The 21,067-nt window shown below is 44.3% G+C and overlaps 3 long non-coding RNA genes across 4 annotated transcripts; all 3 read right to left on the minus strand.

Moving 5' to 3' along the window:
• Positions 1-3,930: 3,930 nt before the first annotated feature.
• LOC309335841 lies at positions 3,931-20,744 on the minus strand. 2 transcript variants are annotated; one of them, XR_014153765.1, is made up of 3 exons: positions 20,599-20,744; positions 20,262-20,288; positions 3,931-4,133 (listed from the first exon to the last, which is right to left on the minus strand). It is a non-coding gene; the product is annotated as an uncharacterized lncRNA (long non-coding RNA). The 2 variants fall into 2 exon arrangements; XR_014153766.1 differs by lacking the exon at positions 3,931-4,133 and adding an exon at positions 19,392-19,558.
• On the minus strand, positions 8,218-9,514 carry LOC309335843. The gene is made up of 3 exons (XR_014153768.1): positions 9,359-9,514; positions 9,022-9,048; positions 8,218-8,384 (listed from the first exon to the last, which is right to left on the minus strand). It is a non-coding gene; the product is annotated as an uncharacterized lncRNA (long non-coding RNA).
• Positions 13,813-15,109, minus strand: LOC309334493. The gene is made up of 3 exons (XR_014153129.1): positions 14,954-15,109; positions 14,617-14,643; positions 13,813-13,979 (listed from the first exon to the last, which is right to left on the minus strand). It is a non-coding gene; the product is annotated as an uncharacterized lncRNA (long non-coding RNA).
• Positions 20,745-21,067: the final 323 nt, after the last annotated feature.

Raw genomic sequence — 21,067 nt, forward strand, 5'->3', positions numbered from 1 at the left:
TTACCAATGGGATTAGGATTAGAAACGGTTTTACCCTTTCTCCCCAGACAACCTTTTAAAAAGTTCCACAGAAGACATATGCAGCCTGGACGTTGCCAAAAGGGACTTTGTGGGTAAGCCTCCAGTCTCCATTTGGCAACATCAATATGGTTTGCAGGAGAACCAGTGCAAAACAAAGTGGCCACTTTGGGCAGTTGTCAAACAGATCCCACAAGGCCTTCATGCTCTCTCCCAAGCTTCTTTCCCCAACCATCACCCAGCAACAGCAACAAGGACCAGCAGCCATGGAGTCAGACAATGGGATCAGTCCAAAAAAGGAGAGATTGCCTGGGGAAGCCCAAACAAATATCCCGTTGCCAACCTGGAGGGCTGGCAGCAGCCACAAACATCACCCCAAGGCCGCCCAGCTCTCCAAATAGCTTGCAGCACCCAGGAACACTGCAAGGCCGTGGCACACAGATTCCTTTGAGGATGGGGGTACACCAGGGCCCCCAACAACTCCCAGCCCTATCAAGTGATGTATAATTGCTTTAAGGGGGACCTTGCAGTATGGACTCAAAGGGCAGAAAGGGTAATCATTTAACTGGGGTGCTCCTGCACACTAGCTCTCATTGTTATCCTGTTCTCGGGCAGGCAGGCAGCTACAAAGGAAAAGGCAGCAGCACCTGCAGCACCACTGGAGGCAAATAGGGAGGGAGAGCGGCAGGTGGCTGTCAGGAGAGAGCCAGCAATAAATCACACAGAGTAAGTGAAGTTAACTCCTTATTAGAAGAAACAGGATCTGCTCAGGAGCGCCAATCCTAAAGAGCACAGCAGCTCTTCTTTGGTAGGTCTTGCTCCCAGGAGGCAGCTGTGGAGACTGAAGGGCCCTGGCTACCCACAGCTGCCTTAGTCTCCTCCACTCCTGGGTCTTTCCCAAGCAATATGAGACTGCACCTGTGCGCCTGCCTTTACTGCGCCTGCTTCATACTTCTCTTGGTCCTGGGAGATCAGGTGGGAGGGGAGCTTGTCGCAGCAGCAAGAGGAGGTACTCTTTCAAATATATAAAAGGATGTCACATAGAGGAGGGAGAAAGGTTGTTTTCTGCTGCTCCAGATAAACGGACACGGAGCAATGGTTCCAAGCTACAAGAAAGAAGATTCCACCTAAACATTAGGAAGAACTTCCTGACAGTAAGAGCTGTTCGACAGTGGAATTTGCTGCCAAGGAGTGTGGTGGAGTCTCCTTCTTTGGAGGTCTTTAAGCAGAGGCTTGACAACCATATGTCAGGAGTGCTCTGATGGTGTTTCCTGCTTGGCAGGGGGTTGGTCTCGATGGCCCTTGTGGTCTCTTCCAACTCTATGATTCTATGATTCTTGCTTCTTGCTTCTTCACCAGCCTGCCTTTTGGCCTCCCTCCTGACGCTTCTCTCTCTCTCCCCCCCCCCCCATCTTCTCCCTCTTCTTTCCAGGCTTTGGGTCTCCTTCCCTTGGGGTTCCCCACTGGGTGCCTCCCACCATTCCTTTGTGTCCGGCCAAACTCCAAGCAACCACTCCTCTCATTCCACTCAGCCACTCTGCTCTTGGCTTTCACCGTTCTCACTCGGGCTCCCTTCACAGGCAGCACTGCGCACACAGGCTCATGTGCTGCACCAGGCCACTGTTACTCCTACATGTTTCCAATCCGCTCCTTTCACCCCCACAATGCCAGGTCCTGTTTTCAGTCAGTTTTTGGAATCCACACGCATGTGAAGACAGGCTCCAGTGGGTTGAGCGGACAAGACCCAAAGTGGGTCCAACGGATTGAGTGGACGAGACCAAGAGTGGGTCCAAGGGTCAAGGAGGAAGTTTCTGTAGAAGGAAGTAAGGCGCAGATGGGGCTCGTGGGCCTAGGGGAAGCAGCGGTGGCCCCCTCATCAGGGAAGGCAGGTGTTGAGCAGCTTCTTCTCAGCCCCCTCAACCCTCACCCAGTCCATTAACTCCCCCCTCCAGAGGGGCTGAGAGGACAACTGCTCCCAGACCCCTCACACCTTCATCCAACTGACTGGGTGCTGCAGCCTCTTCTGTCTCTCAGGGATGGCAGGTTTGAGTGGGAGAAGCATCGTCTCAGCTCTCACCAGTCACTGCCCCCGGCTGTGATCTCCCCCACTCTCCTCCCCACTTTTATGTAAGTGCAAGACACTTATTAAAGGAGTTAAGCAAGGCTGCATTTTAGCTCCAACACTGTTTAATTTATGAATAAATGACATTGTCAATAGTCTAACATCTCCGGAGTTTCATGCTCCAAAATTGGCTGCAAAGGGCATCTCAGTCCCACTATATGCAGGTGATGCGGTACTCCTATCCCAAACAAAAGTGGGCCTAAAAAGATTGATGAGGGCATTCACAGGATACTGCCAAAAAGAACAACTGGCTGTGAATTACAATAAAACCAAAATCATGTCGTTCTCCAGAAACCATAGGGCCTATAGATGGCAGATAATCAGATGATTGAACAAGTTCAAGTAATAAAATATCTTGGACTTGTTTTTCAGTCAACAGGGTCCTGGGTAGCACATCTGAATTACATAAAGGAAAAAGCATATCAAAGTGCCAAAATTTTATTGTGTTTTTTTTTCACACAAAAGGCAGTAGCTACATACCCTCAGCACTAGAAGTGTTCAGAGCTAAACCCCTGTGCCAGCTACTACATAGGGCAAAGATTTGGCCTAATGCACACCTTGACTCTATAGAAACCGTTCAGTCCAAGTTCTTAAGGCAAATTTTCTCTGTGCCATCTGGTGTTCCAAACACTTCATGCGCTTGGATGCCAACCTTCCCTCAGTTGAATCACAAATTTGGTACAGGACATTTACTTATTGGCTTTGTCTGAATTTAACCTCCACCGATCTATTACCCTTAATATTGCAAGACCGTCACGAGAGTGCTTGGACCAAAACTGTTACTCAAAAGCTCCACTCCTCTGGGTTATCACCCCAACAGTTATTGACATTGGCAAAGAATTTAATTAGACAGTGTCTATACGACATTGAGCAACAGAATAATTTAGCTACCATAAGAAAATTTTGTCTGTGGTACAGTTTCCCCCCACCTAGCCTCCTCCACACATCCGTGTCCTATCTGCAAAACTTAACAGTTTTAAAATACAGACGTGCCCTTGCCTATGCAAGATTGAACGTACTACCGTCTGCGGTTCTCAAGGACTGCTTCTGTCAAATTCCTCATGAAAAACGATTATGTCCATGTGGAGACGGCAGTTATCGAATCCGTAGCGCATGTACCAACAGCTTGCTCTCTTTATAAAGATATGCGTAACGAGGTTATTACCCCTCTTCTATCATCCATACCAGGCCTTTCATTCACTGCTACAGGGTCCTTCCTTCTTGCAGACCAAGATTACCAGGTGACAGAAAACACAGCAAAAATTTTGGCTGGGGCAATTAGAATTAGATCTACCACCTGACTAACCTGTTTTTTACCTAGTAAAGAAAGCCCATTCGTTCATATGCTTTATTTGTGATCAAGGACAGTTATTAACTCTTTTATTTGTATAGTTGCAAATTCTCAGAACGTTTTTAGTATAGCCAACCATCTAGCTATATCTATATTTTATTGTACTTGATTTCTTTGGTATGGTTTGTGGCTGTCTATCTATCTGTCTTCTTCTTTTATAGTTCCACTACAGATCAACACTTTGTGTTTGTTTTTTAAATAACTACTACATCTCAGATTTTGATTTAAATTGCTGTACTGGATTATCTCAAATGATAAAGTCACTGGTGTGAATAAAAGAAAAATGTATGTCTCTGTAGTTCTAAATGTGTTCCTGACTGACTGGGGCTGATCCTTCAAGATCTAACAGCATGATGGTTACTGGCACTGGTATTGGTTTCTGGAGAGTTCTCACACGGTACATGAAGGATGGAAGAATAAAGGCAAGCATTTCTCACACTTTGCAACTAAAATGTTTACTTTATTGGTATCATCATTCACTGTTATTGTCAATTTATCTGCACAAGGATTTTTAGGCCTGAGAAATCTTGTCGACATCCAAATCCTATTAGCGCCACCATGAACTACCACAAAGTCCTAAGAGACGGCATAGAAGACGGTCTTGATTCTCAGAGCTATGGCCAGTATCATGCTCTACAGTATCTGTAATGAGAGTTGAAGACAGAATTGTTAGTTCCTTTCAGGGACACAGACTCCATGGACGTCCTGTGCCCTTAGCAGCTCTGCGCTGTCACAGCAATCCTGCCTTGTTAGTTTACTTAAAGGAAGGTCTTGCACATCAAAGAGGGTATTTCTAGAAAGTCTAAATGATTCTACCCTAGAACAGTTGGTCATGGAAGTGACCAGAAGGGTGGCAATACTGGACATTCAGAACCTGGTGGAAGATGTGTTGTCAAGCCAGGAGAGAGCAATGCCCACAGTGCTATTAAACTAAACATACATGTAAATGGCCAATTGCCAAAAAAAACCCAACACAGTCATATTTGATATGGAAATGGAGGCAGACAGTTTTGCTGATAAATAGTGGTTCACGTTTTAAACGCCAATATACTCACCCGTCCCGTGTTCACCTTCATATGGTCCTAGAGGGAGAAATTAGGAAAGCGTGAGACCCCCTTCCAGTCATTGGCAGCCTAGGTTGGCTGAAGTTATTCTACTGCCCTATTTACCTAAACCTCATGAAAATTCATCAGCATTTGGGGCCCAATTTTCCCTAATAAACGCATTCTCCTAATCCTTCCATCAGTAAAAAGGATAAATGAGTGCCAACTACTTACGTGCGGACACCATGGCAAAAGCAACCCAAACAACCAAAAGGAGGACCCAGAATTTCATGATGATCACTGAAGAGGAGAGGAAGATTCTCAAGATTCTTGGAGGGACGTCACAAACTGACGGTTCACCTGGATCCAACTTCTCTTTCTTATAAAGGCACAACCATCCAATCAAGTGCGTTGCCTGAGCTGATGCAGTTTTGGAGCCTTGAACGGATTAGCTAGTAAGCAACCTTTGTCTGTGACCCCCCCCCCCGTAAAAATAAACAAGACAGCATGTGATGGTGTGTGCAGTGTGCCATGGGCTACCAGTATTTGCCCTTTCTTAGGATTAAGTCTTGGTTTTTAACTGCCACTGAATTCAATCTCTGCCTCGCTTCCAAGGAGGAAGCCTTAGATAAACTAGGGCCAACAGCCACCCAACTGTTTGTGAAAGCGCTCAAACTCCTTCACAGACTGCCAGCTGGGAATGTGGCCTTCCATTGACATAGCAGAATTTGAGGATCAAAGTGGAGAAGACCTTTCCCTTTTCCCTTCCTACCACCACATGCTTTTCAAAGTTGTTTTACCCATGTTCTGTAATTTCTTCTCCCATTCTTCTTTCCACAGTCAACTTGTGCCTTATTCCCTTCTTCAAAACCTGCCACTTTCTTTCATCTCATTTCTGGTTCTTTTACAATCCCTTTCTTCTCCTAGATCAGCTGTCCTCTTTTATCCCCTTCCTTTGTATTCCCTGTTAATTTATCACTAATATCAAAGGTTAATAAAGATTATCTCGCTTTCAGATTCCCTTCTGCCCTTTAGCCCTCAGACCTTCTATTTCCTTCTTCCTCTGAACCTCTGTCTCGTGGACACTTGTCCTCAACATGAAAGGAGTTGCTGGTGGTGGCATTGGCCCTGTCCAAAGGCTATGAGATGGGTAGGGGCTGGGGCACGCAAGTGAGGAAGCCCTGGGCAGGCTGTGACATTGTGACCCCCCTGAAAGTGACCCAAAGCCAACAGCTTGGTCCTGGTCCAGCCCACTCTTTGAGAAGCACTGGTCTAGACTCCAGGTCACTGGTTCTCAAAGGGTGTAGCACATCACAGTGGTGTTGCAGGAGAGGAGGGAAAGCGTGGCGAGAGGAGTCAAGGACGACAATCAAAGAAACATTTCAGTGCAGTATTGTATGGATAATTTTTTTCATATGTACAGTCATACCTCGGGTTGAAGTAGCTTCAGGATGAATATTTTTGGGTTGCGCTCTGCGGCGACCCGGAAGTAACAGAGCGTGTTACTTCCAGGTTTTGCGGCTTGTGCATGCGCAGACGCTCAAAATGACGTCACGCACATTCGCGGAAGCAGCGAATCGCAACCCGCGCACACGCAGATGCACGGACGTGGGTTGCGTTCACTTCAGGGTGATAACGGGGCTCCAGAATGGATCCCCTTCGCATCCAGAGGTACCACTGTATTTACAGACTATTGATAGATTCCCGCCCCCCGAATCATGAACTGCTAGGAGTTGTTTCTTTTGGTTTTCCAATACATTTCTTATCAATAAAAAAAATGGCGTGGCACATGAAATTTTTTATTGAAAGTGTGGCCCAGAGAAAAATGTTTGAGGATCACTGCTCTAGGTACACATGATGCAATACAGGACATGCTCTAGCATCCTTCTTATGAAGCATTCTGTTCAGGAACATATCTGGGTTGCTGCAGGCAGCTAAGCCTAAAGGGCCAAGGAGTTGTAAAGGCCCATCTAAAGAAAGAAGAAAGAAGAAAGTGCTCACCAGATTCCTAGAGAAATGGAGGAATGGTTCCTGCCGAAACTTTCCTGGTAGGGAATTCCACAGGGGAAAGGTCAGTCCGTAGCGAAGGCCAGCCGAAACTTACAGCCTTCGTAAACCACCAGAAGTGTGCCATCGGAAAATCTCAGCGATCACAATGAAGCAGATCGTCCCTAAGGTGATTTGGTCCCAAGATGTTTAGGTCTTTAAAAATTATCACAAGGTTTCCTAGAGGCTTCTACATTATTGGGTTCCTGAAGCTTGGACTGTTATGGGGGCCCCATCACAACCAGCAAAGAGGTCTGTGTAATCACTGTTATCCTCTTCAATGGGGTTGTTCCACAACAGATCACATTTTTTTTTAAAAAAAACCACACTACTACATCTCAGAGTTTGATTATAATTGTTTGCTGGATTATCTCACATGTTAAATCACTGGTGTGAATAAAACAAAAATGTATGTATTTTTTATAATAATTTTTATTAGTTTTCTATTACAATCCAATAATAGCCTCATTATAAAAAATACCAATTTATAATACAATCATTCAAATTCCAAATTATATAATTTAGGTGGCCCCTGCGTGCTAGATTTGATGGTTTGATGATTTTCTTTATTTCTGTGTTCCAAAATCTTATTAATTTCAATAACATTCCGGTCAAAGTAATAATCCCTTATACAACAAGTGCAATATTAATAACTTCCATTCATGTTGACACATTCAATGATTTGTAGAACTACAATGTTATGTCTATCTTTTTCCTGTTTCTGCTGTTCTCCATCATGCCTTGGGCGGAGCTGATATCTCATTGTAGTTTCAGAAATTTATCCATTGCTCCGCCCCGTGCTTCATTGTTTTACAACTTTAGGAACAGCTGCAAAAATCACCCTGTCCCAATAAATAACCTGTTTTCACCATTTCCCCTCTCAGCCTGGGAAGACGGGTGGTCTCTTGAAGTGCAGATGGCTTAGTAATGAACCTTATCAGTTCCTTGGCAAGATTGCAGACTTATTGTATCCTTTCGTCCAACTGAAGATAAATGAGCAATTATAGTTCCAATTAAATTATACTCCAAGTCCCTTTAGTGTTATTCAGTTCACTTTGTAAATAGTAAACTGGGAACTGGGAGCTGAAAAATGTATGTCTTTTAGTTTTCGAGTTGTGTGACTCAGATTGGGTCTAGTAGACCCAAAAAATTAAGCAATGTGGACCAAAGGTGCTTCTGTGATTAGGGGCCCTGAAACTTAAGTTTCATTCATTTCATAGTCTCTGGTCTTCTCCCTTAATGTCCCAAGATGTCAGCAGGCAAGGCATTGTGAGCCCATGGAGTGATTCTCAACCACTTTGGCTGAGCAATCGTATTCGTACGACTCTAGAGAGGCTTGTGTGCAACCAGGGAAATATGCTGAATGACACGGCCCAGTCAGAAAGAGAGATCAGGTGCTACTCCTGCTTTGATGTGCATCTGCGAAGGTGTGGATTAGAAATGCGTTATTAAATAATTAAACGTGGAAATGTCGTTCAAAATGTGTTCCTTACTGACTGGTGCTGATCCTTCAAGATCTAATACCATAATGAGTCCTGACACTGTTGATTGGAGTTTTCTGACATGGAGCCACATTCATATTTTGCATATGGTACATGAAGGATGAAAGAATAAAGACAAGCATTTCCCACACAAAGTTCTTGCGACTAAAATGTCTACTTTATTGGTATCATCATTTAGCATCCAAATGTGTTATTGTTGACATCCAGATCCAACTAGCGTCCCAAAGTTCCTAAGAGACCGCCTAGAAGACGGTCTTGAGGCACAGAGTCTTGGAGAGCATCAAGCTCTGCAGATATAGGATCTGGAATGAGAGTTGAAGACAGGATTGTTAGTTCCTTTCAGGGACACAGACTCCATGGATGTCCTGTGCCCTTAGCAGCTCTGCGCTGTCACAGCAAGCCTGCCTACTTAGTTTATTTACAGGAAAGTCTTGCACATCAAAGAGGGGATTTCTAGAAAGTCTAAATGATTGTACCCTAGAACAGTTGGTCATGGATGTGACCAGAAGGGTGGCAATTCTGGGCATTCAGGACCTGGTGAATGGCCAATTGCCAAACAAACCCAACACAGTCAAATTAGATTTCAAAAGATGAAACAACCAAAAATCACAGGACGGGCAAAAGTTGAAAAGTCATATCAGTGATGGTCACCTACTTGGGTGGTTCTAACAGAGGATTAGATAAATTCATGGAGGACAAATCTATCATCTGCTACGAGTTGAATGCAACTGCAGGTGGGCAGAGTACTGCTGCGCTCATAGGATATTGCAGGCTTCCCAGGGGCATCCTGCGGCAACTGTGGGAACAGGATGCTAGACTGGATGAGACGTTGGCCTGATCCAGCCCGTTCATCTTATGTTTGTAGGGAAGGGTAGGAAACGGAGGCAGACAGTTTTGCTGATCAACAGTGGTTCCCATTTTGAATGCCAAGATACTCACCGGTCCCATGTTCACCTTCATATGGTCCTAGAGGGAGAAAGTAGGAAAGCGTGAGACCTCCTTCCAGTCATTGGCAGCCTAGGTTGGCTGAAGAAGTGTGCATGCACACGAAAGCTCATACCTAGAACTAACTTAGTTGGTCTTTAAGGTGCTACTGGAAGGAATTTTTTTAATTTTGTTTTGACTATGGCAGACCAACAGTCATTGGCAGCCTAGGTTGGCTGAAGTTATTCTACTGCCCTGTTTACTTAAACCTCATCAAATTTCATCGGCATTTGGGGGCCATTTTCCTAATCCTTCCATCAGTAAAAAGGATAAATGAGTGCCAACTACTTACGTGCGGACACCATGGCAAAAGCAACCCAAACAACCAAAAGGAGGACCCAGAATTTCATGACGATCACTGAAGAGGAGAGGAAGATTCTCAAGATTCTTGGAGGGACGTCACAAACTGACGGTTCACCTGGATCCAACTTCTCTTTCTTATAAAGGCACAACCTTCCAATCAAGTGCGTTGCCTGAGCTGATGCAGTTTTGGAGCCTTGAACGGATTAGCTAGTAAGCAACCTTTGTCTGTGAACCCCCCCCCCCCCGTAAAAATAAACAAGACAGCATGTGATGGTGTGTGCAGTGTGCCATGGGCTATGTGCCCTTTCTTAGGATTAAGTCTTGGTTTTTAACTGCCACTGTATTCAATCTCTGCCTCGCTTCCAAGGAGGGACCCTTAGATAAACTAAGGCCAACAGCCACCCAAGTGTTTGTGAAAGCGCTCAAACTCCTTCACAGACTGCCAGCTGGGAATGTGGCCTTCCACTGGCATAGCAGAATTTGAGGATCAAAGTGGAGAAGACCTTTCCTTTTTCCATTCCTACCACCACATGCTTTTCAAAGTTGTTTTACCCATGTTCTTTAATTTCTTCTCCCATTCTTCTTTCCACAGTCAACTTGTGCCTTATTCCCTTCCTCAAAACCTGCCACTTTCTTTCATCTCATTTCTGGTTCTTTTACAATCCCTTTCTTCTCCTAAATCAGCTGTCCTCTTTTATCCTCATCCTTTCTATTCCCTGTTTATTAATCACTAATATCAAAGGTTAATAAATATTATCTCGCTTTCAGATTCCCTTCTGCCCTTTAGCCCTCAGACCTTCTTTTTCCTTCTTCCTCTGAACCTCTGTCTCGTGGCCACTTGTCCTCAACATGAAAGCAGTTGCTGGTGGTGGCATTGGCCCTGTCCAAAGGCTATGGCATGGGTAGGGGCTGGGGCAAGCAAGTGAGGAAGCCCTGGGCAGGCTGAGACATTGTGACCCCCCTGAAAGTGACCCAAAGCCAACAGCTTGGTCCGGGCCCAGACCACTCTTTGAGGAGCACTGGTCTAGACTCCAGTACACTGGTTCTCAAAGGGTGTAGCACATCACAGTGGTGTGGCAGGAGAGGAGGGAAAGTGTGGCAAGAGGAGTCAAGAACGACAATCACAGAAACATTTCAGTGCAGTATTGTATGGATAATTTTAAATATATGTATTTGCAGACTATGGATAGATTCCCCCTCCCCCCCAAAAATAAATGAGATCTCATTTTAGTTTCAGAAATTTATCCATTGCTCTGCCCTTGCTTCCTTGTTTTACAATTTTAAGAACAGCTCCAAAAGTCATCCTGTCCCAATAAATATTTTTTTTATATAATATTTATTCAAATTTTAAAGATTACAAAGAGAAAAAAGAAAAAAACAAGAAAAAGAAAGAAAAATACAAACAATTAAAAAAAACCCAGATCAAACCTTTACATAACTTTCTTTCCTTTGCTTATTTCCTTGACCTCCTCACACCTCCCTTTTTTGTATTCTAGTTCAATTAGATATTTCAGCAAATCCTTTCCAGCTTTGTTTTTATCCTAATAATTTATCTTAATATACTGTAATTTTACATTCTCGTCTTTCACCAGTTAACAAATCCATTTTTACCTAATCCTTTATATCATTTCTGCTAAAACCACATTACTTCATTCCAACATCCTTCTAACATTCCTTAATTTTACATTGTTTCTGTAGATAAACTTTAAATTTATTCCAATCTTCTGCCATCAACTCTTCACCTTGGACTCGAATTCTGGCAGTCATTTCCCCTTACCCAATAAATAACCTGTTTTCACCATTTTCGCTCTCAGCCTGGGAAGAAGTGTGGTCTGTTGAACTGCAGATGGCTCAGTAATGAACCTTATCAGTTCCTTGGCATGTTCGCAGACTTATTTTATCCTTTCGTCCAACTGAAGATAAATGAAGATAAATAATACTTCCAATTAAATTAGATTCCAAGTCCTTTTAGCGTTATTCACTTCACTTTGTAAATACAGTGGTATCTCGGGTTACATACGCTTCAGGTTACAGACTCCGCCAACCCAGAAATAGTACCTTGGGTTAAGAACTTTGCTTCAGGAAGAGAACAGAAATCATGCTTCGGCCACGCAGCAGCAGCAGGAGGCCCCATTAGCTAAAGTGGTGCTTCAGGTTAAGAACAGTTTCAGGTTAAGAACAGACCTCCGGAACGAATTAAGTACTTAACCCGAGGTACCACTGTAATAAAGGATGGGAAACAGTCAGCTCTAAGTTTCCGTCGTAAACCTTTTGCAAAATAGAGCTTCACTCCCTTTTCCCTTTTTTTTACACACACAGTTCCATTTAATGTTGTATTCCAGCTCTATAATCCAGTTTCATTCCTCCTTACTTGTACATATATAATTCTAATTAACATTCAAGGGAGGTTTGCTGAATCATAAATACAGAGGAAGAAACTTCATATAAAGAAGCTGCAGGCTCCCCTCCGCCACACCGTATTTCGCACTGACTGAAGTTTTCTCTCAGGTTCAAACCTTAACGACCTTGCAGCTGGTTCTGTTCCGCAGTATATTATCTCATCTCTTCAAGCATGTGCCTGTACTTTAGTCCGAACTAAGCTCTAATTAGCAGAAGAACCTCTGCTTCTTAATGGCGGCGTAGGAGGGTTTTCAGCAGGGTAAGTACTTTTGCACTCAGCACCTCCCTGCCTCCTGCTTTCCATTCTGGAGCGAGAGCCAGGTACTGATATGAACTGGGAGTGAAGCCCATTCCCCTCTGTCCCTGGGGGGAACTTGCAAGGATAATTACCCTCAATCATTCTTGTTTTTCCTTCGCCAACGATCTCCCGCTGTCGTGGGAGCTGCCTCCGCTAAGGCAGACCGGAACCGGGAGCTGAAAAATGTATGTCTTTTAGTTTTTGAGTTGTGTGACTCAGATTAGGTCTAGTAGACCCAAAAAATTAAGCAATGTGGACCAAAGGTTCTTCTGTGATTAGGGGCCCTGAAACTTAAGTTTCATTCATTTCATAGTCTCTGGCCTTCTCCCTGAATGTCCCATGATGTCAGCAGGCAAGGCATTGTGAGCCCATGGAGTGATTTGCTCCCTCACCCTTCCCTCCCTGAGCTGGCTGTGGTACCTAGGCAGAGAATGACACCCCCCCCAGGTGTCTCTAAGGCCAGACAGCTCCCTCCTTCCCTGCTGGCACCTGATGTCAGGGGGTAAGTTTTTTTGTGGCCTCACTTAGTCAACCTCCCCATGCACTCAGGCACTGGGTTCTATCATATGCCTCTACCACTGGACAACGAGGAGGAGACTGAAAGACAATGGCGCCATTTAGCTTTCCCGCTAAACACACTCCACCCTTCAGTTTTCCCCTGGCTAAATCTATTTCTTTTTAATGCCCTCAACAAGTCACCGTGTATTTAGGTTGGGCTGCATTGAGGATAAAGACACTGAGTTTGAGACCCAATTACTCCATTAGATTTAAGTTGCTGTATCATCTAACCCAGGGGTCTGCAACCTTTAAGACAAAAAGAGCCACTTGGACCCGTTTCTGAAGAAGAAAAAAGTGGGAGCCACAAAACCATTGTGACATTTAAAACAAATATAACACTGCATATATTGTTTCATACCTTAATGTCCAATCTAACAGCGGGCGGGAAGGTGACATCAGGATGGTGCGTGACTAATGCATGCACCGCCCCCATGCGATGTCACAGCCAGTACAGCGCCCGCCACAGTGGGGAGTGTTGGGGCGCACAGTGTGCCTCCTCCCCTCGCTAATATCCGCCCCAGGGCCGCGGCAAAGGTGTAAAAGAGCCACATGTGGCTACAGAGCCACAGGTTGCAGACCCCTGATCTAACCAAATTTGATTCTCATCTAGTCAATCTCAGTGCCTGGTTTTAATAATAAACAGGACCAGAAACAGCATATGGTGAGGCTTTAGAGAATATTCCAGAAATGGTACCTCAGAAGGGTTGAGTATGGTTATGCATGTAAAGAAGAGACACATTATTCTTCACCACTGTGCCACACCTGGAAAAATATGGTGAAATGAGTCCCATGTTTTTAGTGGACGAGGTTTGCACACACAATCAAAATGTGAAAAGGCAGCACCCACTTTGGCTGAGCAATCGTATTCGTACGACTCTAGAGAGGCTTGTGTGCAACCAGGGAAATATGCTGAATGACACGGCCCAGTCAGAAAGAGAGATCAGGTGCTACTCCTGCTTTGATGTGCATCTGTGAAGGTGTGGATTAGAAATGCGTTATTAAATAATTAAACGTGGAAATGTCGTTCAAAATGTGTTCCTTACTGACTGGAGCTGATCCTTCAAGATCTAATACCATAATGAGTCCTGACACTGTTGATTGGAGTTTTCTGACATGGAGCCACATTCATATTTTGCATATGGTACATGAAGGATGAAAGAATAAAGACAAGCATTTCCCACACAAAGTTCTTGCGACTAAAATGTCTACTTTATTGGTATCATCATTTAGCATCCAAATGTGTTATTGTTGACATCCAGATCCAACTAGCGTCCCAAAGTTCCTAAGAGACCGCCTAGAAGACGGTCTTGAGGCACAGAGTCTTGGAGAGCATCAAGCTCTGCAGATATAGGATCTGGAATGAGAGTTGAAGACAGGATTGTTAGTTCCTTTCAGGGACACAGACTCCATGGATGTCCTGTGCCCTTAGCAGCTCTGCGCTGTCACAGCAAGCCTGCCTACTTAGTTTATTTACAGGAAAGTCTTGCACATCAAAGAGGGGATTTCTAGAAAGTCTAAATGATTGTACCCTAGAACAGTTGGTCATGGAAGTGACCAGAAGGGTGGCAATTCTGGGCATTCAGGACCTGGTGAATGGCCAATTGCCAAAAAAACCCAACACAGTCAAATTTGATTTCAAAAGATGAAACAACCAAAAATCACAGGACGGGCAAAAGTTGAAAAGTCATATCAGTGATGGTCACCTACTTGGGTGGTTCTAACTGAGGATTAGATAAATTCATGGAGGACAAATCTATCATCTGCTACGAGTTGAATGCAACTGCAGGTGGGCAGAGTACTGCTGCGCTCATAGGATATTGCAGGCTTCCCAGGAGCATCCTGCGGCAACTGTGGGAACAGGATACTGGACTGGATGAGACGCTGGCCTGATCCAGCTTGTTCATCTTATGTTTGTAGGGAAGGGTAGGAAACGGAGGCAGACAGTTTTGCTGATCAACAGTGGTTCCCATTTTGAATGCCAAGATACTCACCGGTCCCGTGTTCACCTTCATATGGTCCTAGAGGGAGAAAGTAGGAAAGCGTGAGACCCCCTTCCAGTCATTGGCAGCCTAGGTTGGCTGAAGAAGTGTGCATGCACACGAAAGCTCATACCTAGAACTAACTTAGTTGGTCTTTAAGGTGCTACTGGAAGGAATTTTTTTAATTTTGTTTTGACTATGGCAGACCAACAGTCATTGGCAGCCTAGGTTGGCTGAAGTTATTCTACTGCCCTGTTTACTTAAACCTCATCAAATTTCATCGGCATTTGGGGGCCATTTTCCTAATCCTTCCATCAGTAAAAAGGATAAATGAGTGCCAACTACTTACGTGCGGACACCATGGCAAAAGCAACCCAAACAACCAAAAGGAGGACCCAGAATTTCATGACGATCACTGAAGAGGAGAGGAAGATTCTCAAGATTCTTGGAGGGACGTCACAAACTGACGGTTCACCTGGATCCAACTTCTCTTTCTTATAAAGGCACAACCATCCAATCAAGTGCGTTGCCTGAGCTGATGCAGTTTTGGAGCCTTGAATGGATTAGCTAGTAAGCAACCTTTGTCTGTGAACACCCCCCCCCCCGTAAAAATAAACAAGACAGCATGTGATGGTGTGTGCAGTGTGCCATGGGCTATGTGCCCTTTCTTAGGATTAAGTCTTGGTTTTTAACTGCCACTGTATTCAATCTCCGCCTCACTTCCAAGGAAGGGACCCTTAGATAAACTAAGGCCAACAGCCACCCAAGTGTTTGTGAAAGCGCTCAAACTCCTTCACAGACTGCCAGCTCAGAATGTGGCCTTCCACTGACATAGCAGAATTTGAGGATCAAAGTGGAGAAGGCCTTTCCTTTTTCCATTCCTACCACCACATGCTTTTCAAAGTTGTTTTACCCATGTTCTGTAATTTCTTCTCCCATTCTTCTTTCCACAGTCAACTTGTGCCTTATTCCCTTCCTCAAAACCTGCCACTTTCTTTCATCTCATTTCTGGTTCTTTTACAATCCCTTTCTACTCCTAAATCAGCTGTCCTCTTTTATCCTCTTCCTTTCTATTCCCTGTTTATTAATCACTAATATCAAAGGTTAATAAATATTATCTCGCTTTCAGATTCCCTTCTGCCCTTTAGCCCTCAGACCTTCTTTTTCCTTCTTCTTCTGAACCTCTGTCTGGTAGACACTTCTCCTCAACATGAAAGCAGTTGCTGGTGGTGGCATTGGCCCTGTCCAAAGGCTATGGCATGGGTAGGGGCTGGGGCAAGCAAGTGAGGAAGCCCTGGGCAGGCTGAGACATTGTGACCCCCCTGAAAGTGACCCAAAGCCAACAGCTTGGTCCGGGCCCAGACCACTCTTTGAGGAGCACTGGTCTAGACTCCAGTACACTGGTTCTCAAAGGGTGTAGCACATCACAGTGGTGTGGCAGGAGAGGAGGGAAAGTGTGGCAAGAGGAGTCAAGGACGACAATCACAGAAACATTTCAGTGCAGTATTGTATGGATAATTTTAAATATATGTATTTGCGGACTATGGATAGATTCCCCCTCCCCCCCAAAAATAAATGAGATCTCATTTTAGTTTCAGAAATTTATCCATTGCTCTGCCCTTGCTTCCTTGTTTTACAATTTTAAGAACAGCTCCAAAAGTCATCCTGTCCCAATAAATATTTTTTTTATATAATATTTATTCAAATTTTAAAGATTACAAAGAGAAAAAAGAAAAAAACAAGAAAAAGAAAGAAAAATACAAACAATTAAAAAAACCCCAGATCAAACCTTTACATAACTTTCTTTCCTTTGCTTATTTCCTTGACCTCCTCACACCTCCCTTTTTTGTATTCTAGTTCAATTAGATATTTCAGCAAATCCTTTCCAGCTTTGTTTTTATCCTAATAATTTATCTTAATATACTGTAATTTTACATTCTCGTCTTTCACCAGTTAACAAATCCATTTTTACCTAATCCTTTATATCATTTCTGCTAAAACCACATTACTTCATTCCAACATCCTTCTAACATTCCTTAATTTTACATTGTTTCTGTAGATAAACTTTAAATTTATTCCAATCTTCTGCCATCAACTCTTCACCTTGGACTCGAATTCTGGCAGTCATTTCCCCTTACCCAATAAATAACCTGTTTTCACCATTTTCGCTCTCAGTCTGTTGAACTGCAGATGGCTCAGTAATGAACCTTATCAGTTCCTTGGCATGTTCGCAGACTTATTTTATCCTTTCGTCCAACTGAAGATAAATGAAGATAAATAATACTTCCAATTAAATTAGATTCCAAGTCCTTTTAGCGTTATTCACTTCACTTTGTAAATACAGTGGTATCTTGGGTTACATACGCTTCAGGTTACAGACTCCGCCAACCCAGAAATAGTACCTTGGGTTAAGAACTTTGCTTCAGGAAGAGAACAGAAATGATGCTTCGGCCACGCAGCAGCAGCAGGAGGCCCCATTAGCTAAAGTGGTGCTTCAGGTTAAGAACAGTTTCAGGTTAAGAACAGACCTCCGGAACGAATTAAGTACTTAACCCGAGGTACCACTGTAATAAAGGATGGGAAACAGTCAGCTCTAAGTTTCCGTCGTAAACCTTTTGCAAAATAGAGCTTCACTCCCTTTTCCCTTTTTTTTACACACACAGTTCCATTTAATGTTGTATTCCAGCTCTATAATCCAGTTTCATTCCTCCTTACTTGTACATATATAATTCTAATTAACATTCAAGGGAGGTTTGCCGAATCATAAATACAGAGGAAGAAACTTCATATAAAGAAGCTGCAGGCTCCCCTCCGCCACACCGTATTTCGCACTGACTGAAGTTTTCTCTCAGGTTCAAACCTTAGCGACCTTGCAGCTGGTTCTGTTCCGCAGTATATTATCTCATCTCTTCAAGCATGTGCCTGTACTTTAGTCCGAACTAAGCTCTAATTAGCAGAAGAACCTCTGCTTCTTAATGGCGGCGTAGGAGGGTTTTCAGCAGGGTAAGTACTTTTGCACTCAGCACCTCCCTGCCTCCTGCTTTCCATTCTGGAGCGAGAGCCAGGTACTGATATGAACTGGGAGTGAAGCCCATTCCCCTCTGTCCCTGGGGGGAACTTGCAAGGATAATTACCCTCAATCATTCTTGTTTTTCCTTCGCCAACGATCTCCCGCTGTCGTGGGAGCTGCCTCTGCTAAGGCAGACCGGAACCGGGAGCTGAAAAATGTATGTCTTTTAGTTTTTGAGTTGTGTGACTCAGATTAGGTCTAGTAGACCCAAAAAATTAAGCAATGTGGACCAAAGGTTCTTCTGTGATTAGGGGCCCTGAAACTTAAGTTTCATTCATTTCATAGTCTCTGGCCTTCTCCCTGAATGTCCCATGATGTCAGCAGGCAAGGCATTGTGAGCCCATGGAGTGATTTGCTCCCTCACCCTTCCCTCCCTGAGCTGGCTGTGGTACCCAGGCAGAGAATGACACCCCCCCCAGGTGTCTCTAAGGCCAGACAGCTCCCTCCTTCCCTGCTGGCACCTGATGTCAGGGGGTAAGTTTTTTTGTGGCCTCACTTAGTCAACCTCCCCATGCACTCAGGCACTGGGTTCTATCATATGCCTCTACCACTGGACAACGAGGAGGAGACTGAAAGACAATGGCGCCATTTAGCTTTCCCGCTAAACACACTCCACCCTTCAGTTTTCCTCTGGCTAAATCTATTTCTTTTTAATGCCTTCAACAAGTCACCGTGTATTTAGGTTGGGCTGCATTGAGGATAAAGACACTGAGTTTGAGACCCAATTACTCCATTAGATTTAAGTTGCTGTATCATCTAACCCAGGGGTCTGCAACCTTTAAGACAAAAAGAGCCACTTGGACCCGTTTCTGAAGAAGAAAAAAGTGGGAGCCACAAAACCATTGTGACATTTAAAACAAATATAACACTGCATATATTGTTTCATACCTTAATGTCCAATCTAACAGCGGGCGGGAAGGTGACATCAGGATGGTGCGTGACTAATGCATGCACCGCCCCCATGCGATGTCACAGCCAGTACAGCGCCCGCCACAGTGGGGAGTGTTGGGGCGCACAGTGTGCCTCCTCCCCTCGCTAATATCCGCCCCGGAGCCACGGCAAAGGTGTAAAAGAGCCACATGCGGCTCCGGAGCCACAGGTTGCAGACCCCTGATCTAACCAAATTTGATTCTCATCTAGTCAATCTCAGTGCCTGGTTTTAATAATAAACAGGACCAGAAACAGCATATGGTGAGGCTTTAGAGAATATTCCAGAAATGGTACCTCAGAAGGGTTGAGTATGGTTATGCATGTAAAGAAGAAACACATTATTCTTCACCACTGTGCCACACCTGGAAAAATATGGTGAAATGAGTCCCATGTTTTTAGTGGACGAGGTTTGCACACACAATCAAAATGTGAAAAGGCAGCACCCACTTTGGCTGAGCAATCGTATTCGTACGACTCTAGAGAGGCTTGTGTGCAACCAGGGAAATATGCTGAATGACACGGCCCAGTCAGAAAGAGAGGTCAGGTGCTACTCCTGCTTTGATGTGCATCTGTGAAGGTGTGGATTAGAAATGCGTTATTAAATAATTAAACGTGGAAATGTCGTTCAAAATGTGTTCCTTACTGACTGGAGCTGATCCTTCAAGATCTAATACCATAATGAGTCCTGACACTGTTGATTGGAGTTTTCTGACATGGAGCCACATTCATATTTTGCATATGGTACATGAAGGATGAAAGAATAAAGACAAGCATTTCCCACACAATGTTCTTGCGACTAAAATGTCTACTTTATTGGTATCATCATTTAGCATCCAAATGTGTTATTGTTGACATCCAGATCCAACTAGCGTCCCAAAGTTCCTAAGAGACCGCCTAGAAGACGGTCTTGAGGCACAGAGTCTTGGAGAGCATCAAGCTCTGCAGCTATAGGATCTGGAATGAGAGTTGAAGACAGGATTGTTAGTTCCTTTCAGGGACACAGACTCCATGGATGTCCTGTGCCCTTAGCAGCTCTGCGCTGTCACAGCAAGCCTGCCTACTTAGTTTATTTACAGGAAAGTCTTGCACATCAAAGAGGGGATTTCTAGAAAGTCTAAATGATTGTACCCTAGAACAGTTGGTCATGGAAGTGACCAGAAGGGTGGCAATTCTGGGCATTCAGGACCTGGTGGAAGATGTGTTGTCAAGCCAGGAGGGAGCCGTGCCCACAGTGCTATTAAACTAAAAATACATGTGAATGGCCAATTGCCAAAAAAAACCCAACACAGTAAAATTTGATTTCAAAAGATGAAACAACCAAAAATCACAGGATGGACAAAAGTTGAAAAGTCATATCAGTGATGGTCACCTACTTGGGTGGTTCTAACTGAGGATTAGATAAATTCATGGAGGACAAATCTATCATCTGCTACGAGTTGAATGCAACTGCAGGTGGGCAGAGTACTGCTGCGCTCATAGGATATTGCAGGCTTCCCAGGGGCATCCTGCGGCAACTGTGGGAACAGGATGCTAGACTGGATGAGACGCTGGCCTGATCCAGCCCGTTCATCTTATGTTTGTAGGGAAGGGTAGGAAACGGAGGCAGACAGTTTTGCTGATCAACAGTGGTTCCCATTTTGAATGCCAAGATACTCACCGGTCCCTTGTTCACCTTCATATGGTCCTAGAGGGAGAAAGTAGGAAAGCGTGAGACCTCCTTCCAGTCATTGGCAGCCTAGGTTGGCTGAAGAAGTGTGCATGCACATGAAAGCTCATACCTAGAACTAACTTAGTTGGTCTTTAAGGTGCTACTGGAAGGAATTTTTTTAATTTTGTTTTGACTATGGCAGACCAACAGTCATTGGCAGCCTAGGTTGGCTGAAGTTATTCTACTGCCCTGTTTACTTAAACCTCATCAAATTTCATCGGCATTTGGGGGCCATTTTCCTAATCCTTCCATCAGTAAAAAGGATAAATGAGTGTCAACTACTTACGTGTGGACACCATGGCAAAAGCAACCCAAACAACCAAAAGGAGGACCCAGAATTTCATGACGATCACTGAAGAGGAGAGGAAGATTCTCAAGATTCTTGGAGGGACGTCACAAACTGACGGTTCACCTGGATCCAACTTCTCTTTCTTATAAAGGCACAACCTTCCAATCAAGTGCGTTGCCTGAGCTGATGCAGTTTTGGAGCCTTGAACGGATTAGCTAGTAAGCAACCTTTGTCTGTGAACCCCCCCCCCCCCGTAAAAATAAACAAGACAGCATGTGATGGTGTGTGCAGTGTGCCATGGGCTATGTGCCCTTTCTTAGGATTAAGTCTTGGTTTTTAACTGCCACTGTATTCAATCTCTGCCTCACTTCCAAGGAAGGGACCCTTAGATAAACTAAGGCCAACAGCCACCCAAGTGTTTGTGAAAGCGCTCAAACTCCTTCACAGACTGCCAGCTCAGAATGTG

This window comes from Podarcis erhardii (genome assembly GCF_964252035.2).
Source record: "Podarcis erhardii genome assembly, chromosome: 2".
NCBI lineage: Eukaryota > Metazoa > Chordata > Lepidosauria > Squamata > Lacertidae > Podarcis > Podarcis erhardii.